Raw genomic sequence first — 11,828 nt, forward strand, 5'->3', positions numbered from 1 at the left:
TAACAGCAAATCTATAACTTATAAGATAACCAAAACTATCCACCCCAACATAAGTAAGTAGAACCACAGTCTCATTAAAATTGCTTCCTTCTGAATTGCTGGAAAAATTACAGTCTGGGGCCTGAAAGGAAATTGGAGAAATGGTGAGTCAAAATAAAACTGGTTGTCATTCATTATTTGTTGTCCAGTCATAAGGTGTTAAGAAATTGCATGGCTTAACAAAAGACCTGACCGGAAGGCTATGAAAGGCTGTATGATCCAAGGTCTTCAGAATTTAGCATCCCTTTCTGAAGTTGTTCTCAAAGCAAGTCACTGGAATCAGCATTGCTAGAGACAGAATCATGCAGGGAGCTTGAACTACAGATCATTTCCAAAGATAAATCATGCCCCTTCTGCCTTCTTGGTATTTCATTCTCTGATATGTAAACTTTACAAGTAATGCTTAGTTCCATAAGGTTATTTGCATGAACTGTGTAAGCTACACACATCATTTAATGATGAATATTTGCTGCTTGTTTCAGTGGACAAAAGACTTATTTTGAATTAATTTGATCATTAAGCAAATGGTAATATAAATCTTCATTAATGTTGTATGAAAGAATTAAGTGAATCTTGAAGATGCCGTGGGCAACAAGATCCATAGGCTATGTAAATAAGAAGTTGTGGAGAGAGATCTTTTAGGTCTCAGCCAGTTTCAGGGACGTTTCCATATATATGAATCAGCAAACCATGTTACCTTTACTGTGTATTCTTTTTAATTTTTTTCTTCCTGTCTGCAGCCATGGTTTTCAGATGGTCTTATTCTTTCCCATACATATTTCTACTTCCTAGGGACCTGTTCACGACCCACCACAGGTCTATATCCTTTACTTTTTACATCTATATTTGCACTATTTCTTTGTTCTGGGTCTGAGTAACCTCACTTAGCATGATGTTCTTTTTCAGGTTCTATTCATTTATATAAAATACTCATGATTTCATTTTATTTCTTTTATTTTGTTGAATTTTTCCTTTAACTACATTTTTGTAATATGGACAACACTCTTATTGCTTTGATATGTTTCTATATGAAATGCAAAAAACACAAATTAAAATCATATAGAATGAAATAAAAATGTCACTGATTGGTGTAGGCTTGAATGTGAGATTGGCTCTCTGTCTCAGAGACTAATAGCCATCATCAGCTCAGGGTTTAGGGAAATTTCAAATGTTATGTGCTTTCTCAGATTCCCCCTGGAAACTCATGATCCTATCACACTCCCCTGATTATCTGAGGGTGTTCCACAGTCACAGAATTATTCTGTCCTGACACCCTGCCCTGGCATTCCCCTACACTGAGGCATAAAGTCTTTAAAGGACCAAGAGCCTCTCCTCCCACTAATGCCCTAAAAGGACATCCTCTCCTATACATATGTTTGGAGACATGGGCCACTCCATGTGTACTCTTTGGTTGGTTCTTCAGTTCTTGGGAGATCAGGGGAGTCAGGTTGATTGATACTGCTTCTCTTCCTATATGGTTTCAAAACCCTTAAAGTCTTTCAGTTCATTTTTTAACTCCTCAGTTGGGGACCCCATTCTCAAAACAACTGTTGCCTGCAAGTCACTCAGGAGACAGTAATATCAGGTATCTGTGAGCATGTACTTCTTGACATCCACAATACTGTCTGGGTATGGTGACTGCATATGGGATGGATCCCAAGGTCAACAGTATCTAGATGGTCTTTCCATCAGTCCCTGCTCTGCCATATCATGTTGCTGTATTTCATCCCTCGAGTAGTCTCTTTGCCATTCTAAGAAGGACTGAAGAATTCACATTTTGCTTTTCCTTCTTCTTGAGCTTCATATGGTCTATAGATTGTAATTTGGGTATTCTGAGATTTTGGGAAAATATCCACTCATAAATGACTGAATGCCATGTGTCTTCTTTTGTGACTGTTTTAGCTCACTCAGAATGATATTTTCTAGTTACATTGAATTGCTGAGAATTTAATGTTGTTTTAATACCTGAATAGTACTGTGTTGTATAAATGTACCATATTTTCCTTTTCCATTGCTCTGTGGAAAAATATCTCTTTTCTTCCCAGCTTCTAGCTATTAAAATAAGGCTGCTATGAAAAGAGAGGAGCAGGTGTTCTTGTTGTATGATGCAGCATCATTTAGGTATATGCAATTGAGTGGTATACCTGAGTCTTATGTAGTACTACGTCCAATTTTCTGATCATGTAGGTGTTTTAGTTGAGGTTGAGGTTGTTATTGTAATGGATTATGTTGATTGGTTTCCACATATTAAACCATCCCTGCACCTCTGCGATGAAGCCTATTTGATCATGATTGCTGATTGTTCTCATTTCTTATTGGATTCTGTTTGTGAGAATTTTATTGAATATTATTCATTGATATTTGTAAGGAAATAGGTCTGAAATTCTCTTCATATGTTACAACTTGTTTTTTCTAGATATAACCATAATTGTGGCTTCTTAGAAAGGAATGGAACATTGTTACTCCTGTTTCCATTGTTTTCCATAGTTTGAAGGGTGTCGGTATCATGTCTTCTTAGAAGGGCTCATACAATTTTGCACTAAAACCATCTGGTCCTGGGCTTTTTAGGTTGGGAATCTTTTAATGACTACATTCTATTACTTTGGGCATATGTAACTGTTCAGGTGATTTATTTCATCCTGATTTAACTTTGGTACCTGGTATTTTTCTAGAAAATTGTCATCGTCGTTCAGAATTTCAAGTATAAGCTTATGTAGAAGGATCTGAATATTTTTTTTGAATTGCATCAGTTTCTGTGGTTATTCTCCCTTTTCATTTCTGATTATGTAAATTTGGTATCTTATAAGAGAATAACACATGACATATCATCCATCTCTCATTCAAATGTAATCACAAATATCTTCACTAAGACAAGAAATAATAAAGGTTACCAAGTGGCAAATAATCCTGGAATGGATAACGCTGACATATGTTTGGGCTACTTTATGAGGTATTATACCTTTACCTACTTTTCAACTTTTATTGTACCCTGTTCATTTCCAATACATCAACAATCAATAGGAGAAAAAGAAAGATAGAGGAGAAAAGAGAAATAGATTTATTAGACTTTTGCCTAACCTATGATAAAGATTGTATGTTTCCTTGCAGCAAGTCCAATATTCATATTTGGGATATTTACTTTTTCTACTGTTGTTGCTCAATATTATTTGACAAAAATCAAGTAAAGCAACTAGGAGCAGCAGTGACGAAAAGTGGATGAATGAGAGCCACCTGCCCCTCTCACAGCTCTGAAATTTATTCTCTAACAAGAGTCCCAAGAATTATGATATCTAAAGTCAGCGAAAAACATGCCCCTCTTAGAGCACAAAACCATAATTGAAAATGGCTGTGGTCAAACTTAAGCATCCCCACTTCCCACATTTGGTATTAAAATAAAACTTATTCACAGAACAGGGATTAATTAAGAAACCAAAATTCTGCTCTCTGCTCCCAAACCCCGTGGGAGAAAGACCTCACCGCCTGGTCAGGTGGGCACTCCTGAGGCTGCAGAGTGGAGGAGACCACCAACACTGCCCACCCCTGCCCACATCCCTGGCCCAAGAGGAAACTGTATAAGGCCTCTGGGTTCCCGTAGGGGAGGGTTAAATCAGGAACAGATAAACCAGTTAAACAACCCCATAACTCCTAAGGAAATAGAAGCAGTCATTAAAGGTCTCCCAACCAAAAAGAACCAAGTTCCAGATGGGTTTAGTATAGAATTCTATCAAACCTTCATAGAAGACCTCATAGCAATATTATCCAAACTATTCCACAAAATTGAAACAGATGGATCACTCCCGAATTCCTTCTATGAAGCCACAATTACTCCTATACCTAAACCACACAAAGACCCAACAAAAAAAGAGAACTTCAGACCAATTTCCCTTATGAATATCGACACAAAATACTCAATAAAATTCTGGCAAACCAAATACAAGAGCACATCAAAACTATCTTCCACCATGATCAAGTAGGCTTCATCCCAGGCATGCAGGGATGGTTTAATATACGGAAAACCATCAACGTGATCCATTATATAAACAAACTGAAAGAACAAAACCACATGATCATTTCATTAGATGCTGAGAAAGCATTTGGCAAAATTCAACACCCCTTCATGATATAAGTCCTGGAAAGAATAGGAATTCAAGGCCCATACCTGAACATAGTAAAAGTCATATAGAGCAAACCAGTTGCTAACATTAAACTAAATGGAGAGAAACTTGAAGCATTCCCACTAAAATCAGGGACTAGACAAGGCTGCCCACTCTCTCCCTACTTATTCAATATAGTTCTTGAAGTTCTAGCCAGAGCAATCAGACAACAAAAGGAGGTCAAGGGGATACAGTTTGGAAAAGAAGAAGTCAAAATATCACTATTTGCAGATGAGATGATAGTTTATTTAAGTGATCCCAAAGTTCCACCAGAGAACTACTAAAGCTGATAAACAACTTCAGCAAAGTGGCTGGGTATAAAATTAACTCAAATAAATCAGTCGCCTTCCTCTATACAAAAGAGAAACAAGCCGAGAAAGAAATTAGGGAAACGACACCCTTCATAATAGACCCAAATAATATAAAGTACCTCGGTGTGACTTTAACCAAGCAAGTAAAAGATCTGTACAATAAGAACTACAAGACACTGAAGAAGGAAATTGAAGAAGACCTCAGAAGATGGAAAGATCTCCCATGCTCATGGATTGGCAGGATTAATATAGTAAAAATGGCCATTTTACCAAAAGCAATCTACAGATTCAATGCAATCCCCATCAAAATACCAATCCAATTCTTCAAAGAGTGAGACAGAACAATTTGCAAGTTCATCTGGAATAACAAAAAACCCAGGATAGCTAAAACTATCCTCAACAATAAAAGTACTTCAGGGGGAATCACTATCCCTGAACTCCAGCAGTATTACAGAGCAATAGTGATAAAAAGTGCATGGTATTGGTACAGAGACAGACAGATAGACCAATGGAATAGAATTGAAGACCCAGAAATGAACCCACACACCTATGGTCACTTGATTTTTGACAAAGGAGCCAAAACCATCCAATGGAAAAAAGATAGCATTTTCAGCAAATGGTGCTGGTTCAACTGGAGGTCAACATGTAGAAGAATGCTGATTGATCCATGCTTATCACCCTGTACAAAGCTTAAGTCCAAGTGGATTAAGGACATCCACATCAAACCAGACACACTCAAACTAATAGAAGAAAAACTAGGGAAGCATCTGGAACACATGGGCACTGGAAAAAAATTCCTGAACAAAACACCAATGGCTTAGGCTCTAAGATCAAGAATCGACAAATGGGATCTCATAAAACTGCAAAGCTTCTGTAAGGCAAAGGACACTGTGGTTAGGACAAATCGGCAACCAACAGATTGGGAAAAGATCTTTACCAATCCTACAACAGATAGAGGCCTTATGTCCAAAATATACAAAGAACTCAAGAAGTTAGACCGCAGGGAGACAAATAACCCTATTAAAAAATGGGGTTCAGAGCTAAACAGAGAATTCACAGCTGAGGAATGCCAAATGGCTGAGAAACACCTAAAGAAATGTTCAACATCTTTAGTCATAAGGGAAATGCTAATCAAAACAACCCTGAGATTTCACCTCACACAAGTGAGAATGGCTAAGATCAAAAACTCAGGTGACAGCAGATGGTGGCGAGGATGCAGAGAAAGAGGAACACTCCTCCATTGTTGGTGGGATTGCAGACTGGTACAACCATTCTGGAAATCAGTCTGGAGGTTCCTCAGAAAATTGGACATTGAACTGCCTGAGGATCCAGCTATACCTCTTTTGGGCATATACCCAAAAGATGCCCCAACATATAAAAAAGACACGTGCTCCACTATGTTCATCGCAGCCTTATTTATAATAGCCAGAAGCTGGAAAGTACCCAGATGCCCTTCAGCAGAGGAATGGATACAGAAAATGTGGTACATCTACACAATGGAATATTACTCAGCTATCAAAAACAACGGCTTTATGAAATTCGTAGGCAAATGGTTGGAACTGGAAAATATCATCCTGAGTGAGCTAACCCAATCACAGAAAGACATACATGGTATGCACTCACTGATAAGTGGCTATTAGCCCAAATGCTTGAATTATCCTAGATGCCTAGAACAAATGAAACTCAAGACGGATGATCAAAATGTGAACGCTTCACTCCTTCTCTAATAGAGGAACAAGAATACCCTTGGCAGGGAAGAGAGAGGCAAAGATTAAAACAGAGACTGAAGGAACACCCATTCAGAGCCTGCCCCACATGTGGCCCATACATATACAGCCACCCAATTAGACAAGATGGATGAAGCAAAGAAGTGCAGACCGACAGGAGCCGGATATAGATAGCTCCTGAGAGACACAGCCAGAATACAGCAAATACAGAGGCGAATGCCAGCAGCAAACCACTGAACTGAGAATAGGACCCCTGTTGGAGGAATCAGAGAAAGAACTGGAAGAGCTTGAAGGGGCTCGAGACCCCATATGTACAACAATGCCAAGCAACCAGAGCTTCCAGGGACTAAGCCACTACCTAAAGACTGTACATGGACTGACCCTGGACTCTGACCTCATCAGTAGCAATGAATATGCTAGTAAGAGCACCAGTGGAAGTGAAAGCCCTGGGTCCTGCTAAGACTGAACCCCCAGTGAACTGGACTGTTGGGGGGAGGGCGACAATGGGGGGAGGGTTGGGAGGGGAACACCCATAAGGAAGGGGAGGGGGGAGGGAGATGTTTGCCCAGAAACCAAAGAATTATTACTAAGTATTAAATAAATTTAAAAAAAAAAGAAACCAAAATTCTTATTAAAGGATAATAAAGAGCCTAGATTGCCAGATTTAGAAGAAGAGGCTAGAAGGCCAGAGATGCAAGGAATTCTGGTTCCTGCATATTGGAAAGGCAGTCCTCAGACTTTTCTGAGACCGAACTACATCGCTAACCAGGAACAGAGTTGCTGCTTCTCATATGCTTTCACCATGGAGGGCATAAAAAGAAGATGCTTTAAGTCCGTGATAAAAGATGCAGTGAATGTAGACATTTTTCCTGAACTTTTTTCAGAAGTCCCTGAGTACAAATCTGGAAATATGAACTATGTGTTTCTAAAATTAAATGTATAAATTTAATCCAACAAAGATTTACACAAAGGCAGATATTAAACACCCTGCCAATACAAATCAAAAATTAGGAATTATTACTGTAAAGTTGGACCAAAATAACACAGCATTCAGAACATTCCACTCCACAGCTTTAGAGTGTTCCAAATTTAAGGACTCCTTACCAGCAAAGAGCAGAGGTAGAAGTTCCTGATCTGCTTTGTTCGCAAATCTTTATAAAATCCAGTTATAGACAATCATAAATTTTATTTAATGTGTATTTACAATCACTGTTGCAGGCAAATGGTGTTTCCCTGTTAATCAAATGTATTAAGTACACATTCAATGCAGAGGGAACAATTGTTAGAAAAAATGAAATCATCATTCGTCAGAAATTCACAAGCACCTGAGAAGTAAATTTAGAAATAACTGATTTGCCATCCAGTGTAAACTGAGACAGGGCATCACTGAGAGCAATGAGTGTTTTTCTTAACACCGCTTCTGTTGTGTCCCATACGTTTGGATATATTGTGCCTTAATTTCATTAACTTCTAAAAGTCTTTAATTTATTTCTTGATTACATCCTTGTCTAAATTATCACAGATCAGTGCGTTGTTCAGCTCAAATGTATATGTGGAATTTCTCACATTTTTGCTGTTATTGAAGACCAGCCGTAGTCTGTGGTGATTTGATAGGATACAGAGTATTAAGTCAGTCTTCTTGTCTCTATTGAGTCCTGTTATGTGACCAGTTATTTGGTCAGTTTCAGAGAAGGTACCATGAGGTGCTGAGAATAAGCAATTTTCTTTGTTTTAAGATGAAATATTCTGTAGATATCTGTAAAAATCCATGTGTTTCATAACTTTTTAGTTTCAATGGGTCTCTGCTTATTATCTATTTCCATGATCTATCCACTACTGAGGGTGTGGTGTTGAAGTCTCTTGTTATTATTGTGTGAGTAGCAATGTGTGCTTTGAATTTTAGTAATGTTTCCTTTTTATGAATATGTGTTTTCATGCATTTGGAGCACAGATGTTCATATTTGAGATTTCATTTTTGGAAGGTTTTCCTTTGATTATTTAATTTCCTTACATTCCTTGATAAATTTTGGTAGAAATTTTATTTTATTCAATATTACAATGCCTAATCGAGGTTGTTTATTTGCATTATTTTCTTAGAAACAATTTGCAGCCTTTTACTCTGAGATAGTACTTGTCATTTTCACTGAGGTATCTTTCCTTCACGGAGCAAAACACTGGGTCCTGTTTGTATATGTAGCCAGTTAGTCTATGTCTTTATATTGGGGAATTGATTCCAGTGATGTTGAGAGATATTAGGGGCCAAGGATTGTTTTTACCCTGATATTTTTGTTGTTAGAGGTGGAAATATATTTGTGTGGCTTACTTTTTTTGGGTTTGTTGAAAGAATATTATTTTCTTGCTTTTTCCAGTGTGTAGTTTTCCACTTTGTGATGGAGTGTTTTATTTGTCATCGTTTGTAGGCCTGGATTTGTGGAAAGATATTGTGCAAATTTAGTTTGTTATGGAATATCTTGTTTTCTTCATGTATCTTAAATGAGAGTTTTGCTAGGTATAGTAGCCTAGTTTGGCATTTGTCTTTACTTAGGGTAGCTGTGTAGGGTCTCTATGATATTTACCCAGAATCTTCTGGTTTTTAGAATCTGTGATGAGAAATCTACAGTAATTCTGATTGGCTTTCGTTTATACGTTTCTTGACCCTTTTCCCGCACTGCTTTTAATATTCTTTCACTGTTTTGTGCATTTGGTGTTTTGTTTCTTTACGTGACAGAAGGAGTTTCATTTTATGTCCAGTGTATTTGGAGTTCTGCGGGCTTATTTTATGTTCATTGGCATCTATTTTCTTTACATTAGGGACTTTTCTTCTATAATTTTGTTGAAAATATTTACTGACCCTTTAAGTTGGAATTCTTTGCTCTATACTATACCTATTATCTTTGATTTGGTCTTCTCATTGTGTCCTGGATTTCCTGAATGTTTTCAGTTCAGACTTTTTTTTCTTTTTGCATTTTCTTTGACTATTGTGTCAATATTTTATGATATCTTCTCCTGCTGAGATTCTCTCTTCATCTTTTGTTTTCTCTTGGCTTGCATAAATGACTCCTGACTTTTTTCATTTGTTTATCTCTACAGGGTTTTTACTCTTTGTGATTCCTTTATTTTTAGATTCAGCATGTTTTTGTTTAATTCCTTCAGCTGTTTGGTTGAATTATCCTGTAACTCCTAAAGGATTGTTGTGTTTCCACTTTAAGGGAACACACCTGTTTACCAGTGTTCTCCTGTGTTTCTTTAAGGAAGTTGTTTAAGTCCTCCTTAGAGTCCTCTGTCATCATCATGAGATGTGTTTTTAAATCTAAATCTTTCCTTTTACTGTGTGTTGGGATATCTAATACTTTCTGTTGTGGGAAACCTGTAGTCTGATGACAGCACTTAGTCTTGGGGTCTGTTGCTTATACTCTGGGTATCTCTGATGTTATTTGGTTTTCCATCTCTGACTGGATCTTATTCCTTCTCTGGGGCTGTAAGCCTGTGTTCTTAGAATTGAGATGACTCCTGGAAGACCAGCTGTTCTGTGCTGATTTTGAGTCTAGAAAGATGTGGAACAGCTTTATCTCGTGACCCAATTGTATACAAGAAGGACTGTTCCTCTCTCAGGCCATCCAGTGGCTCTTGGATTATGTAAGCTCCTGGAGTTTATCTCCTTGGACAGTCAGTGGAGTGACATTGGGGTCATGACTGTGGGCTTATTTGTTACAGCACTCCTGGGAAATCAGGACTCTAAGGATAAGTTTTGGGCCTGGAGTGCCATGGAACATCCCCAGCACTGTTTGGAAATGGAGACCCATTCTGCTCCGTGGTTCCTAGCCCTCTTAATTCCTGGCAGTACTCCCTTTTGTCAAATAAAAGGTTTTGGTGATATATATGTTTTAAAACATGCCATTCAAAACATTGAAGTCTAAAGTTTATATCTCAAGACATGATCAAATCCCTAAAGTTTATAGTTGTAAAGATGAACAACAACAAAAAGACATCAGATAGTGTGTGCATATACAAAAATAAAATATCAAATATGTGTGTATGTAAATTGCTACTGATCTGAGATCTGTGTGTACTGAGCGCCTCCTGCAGGCCATGAGTCTCTAAACTGGAGGTTATTGTCTATTCTCACAATAAAGACTTCTCACTGTGCTACAGTACAGTAATACCAGGCTGTGTCCTCAGTTTTCAAGTTGTTCATTTGCAAGTAAACCATGCTTTGTGAATCATCTCTGGAGATGGTGAATCTGTCTTTCACTGAATCAGCATAAACTGTTGCATAATTATAAGTCTTAATGCTTATGCTAGCAACCCAGTCCAGACCATTTCCTGGAGCCTGGCGGACCCAGCTCATGGCATAGGTATTGAAGTCGAATCCAGAGGCTGCACATGAGAGTTTCAATGACCCTTTAGGCTGCACCAGTCCTCCACCAGACTCAACAAGCTGCACCTCACAATGCACACCTGCAAACAGAAAGAATACTGATTAAAACAATAAAACTGTCCTGAAAGCCCACTGTTACTATCACAAATGAAATCTTGTAATGTTTGTTATCTATAATTACCTTGAAAAAGAGCAATCATGGAAACCAACTCCAGGAGAAACACTATTCTTAATGTTCTGTTGTTAGTGCTGAATGGGAAGACAGGACTTGAGGTTTCTGCCTGGATTTCAGGGTCAACGCTGGGCAGAATTTATTGAGCGTGGTTGGAACTAATTTGCATACATTTCTGCTATATCTTTGTTCTGCTGTTTAGGGACAGCTATAAACAGTGCAAGTGTCTGAGAGAAAATGAAGTAACATACCATATTTCATTAAAATATTAATTATGTTATAATATTTTTACAACATTAATTCATTTTTGCCCTTTTTAAATATTAATTTATTTGTGAAATTCTATGTTCATTTTTATTTGTCCTATAGATGTGCAGCTTTCATATATCTTAGAGGATACTTAGAGAGGAAGATATTTACATGCTTTCATGTGGATAATGGGAATTGAACATGGGTCCTCTGGAAGGCCAGCTACTACTATAAACACACAGCAATCTGCCCCACAATTTTGTGGTTTTTTTTTACATGCCTCTGTTACAGTTTATCTTACCAGATAGAATGTGATGAATACATTGAAGTTTATAGAATAAAAATTACAATTTGATAATTTTAGGGAAATGAATGTAAATGCCAATGAATAATGGAGTAGACATTAAACTAAAGTTGCAAAACTTACCTGCATAAATAGAATGGAGGGGGGCACAATAGGAATATGGATTAAAGTTTTATATTCATAACTGAAAAAGTAATATATATTATATAAAGAGTATTACTATAAGAGATTATTTGATTTATAATGATATATTAAGCTTTGTTCATAAATATATTGAGCATTTTTGTTTGGGCTGTATTAAGAATTGCAGGGAGTGGCACATACAGGAAAAAGATGGCACTGACATCTGGTGGTCGTTTGTCATCTCCTGGCATTTCTCTGGCAGCTCAGGCTGGAGTGATATTCATGCTAATGAGGTATTTCATGCTCCACCAATCCCTAGAGGACAAGTATATAGCCATAGCCTGTTTTGTATATAAGGCTGGTGCCTTTGT

This window comes from Rattus norvegicus, chromosome 6, assembly GCF_036323735.1.
Source record: "Rattus norvegicus strain BN/NHsdMcwi chromosome 6, GRCr8, whole genome shotgun sequence".
Classification (NCBI taxonomy): domain Eukaryota; kingdom Metazoa; phylum Chordata; class Mammalia; order Rodentia; family Muridae; genus Rattus; species Rattus norvegicus.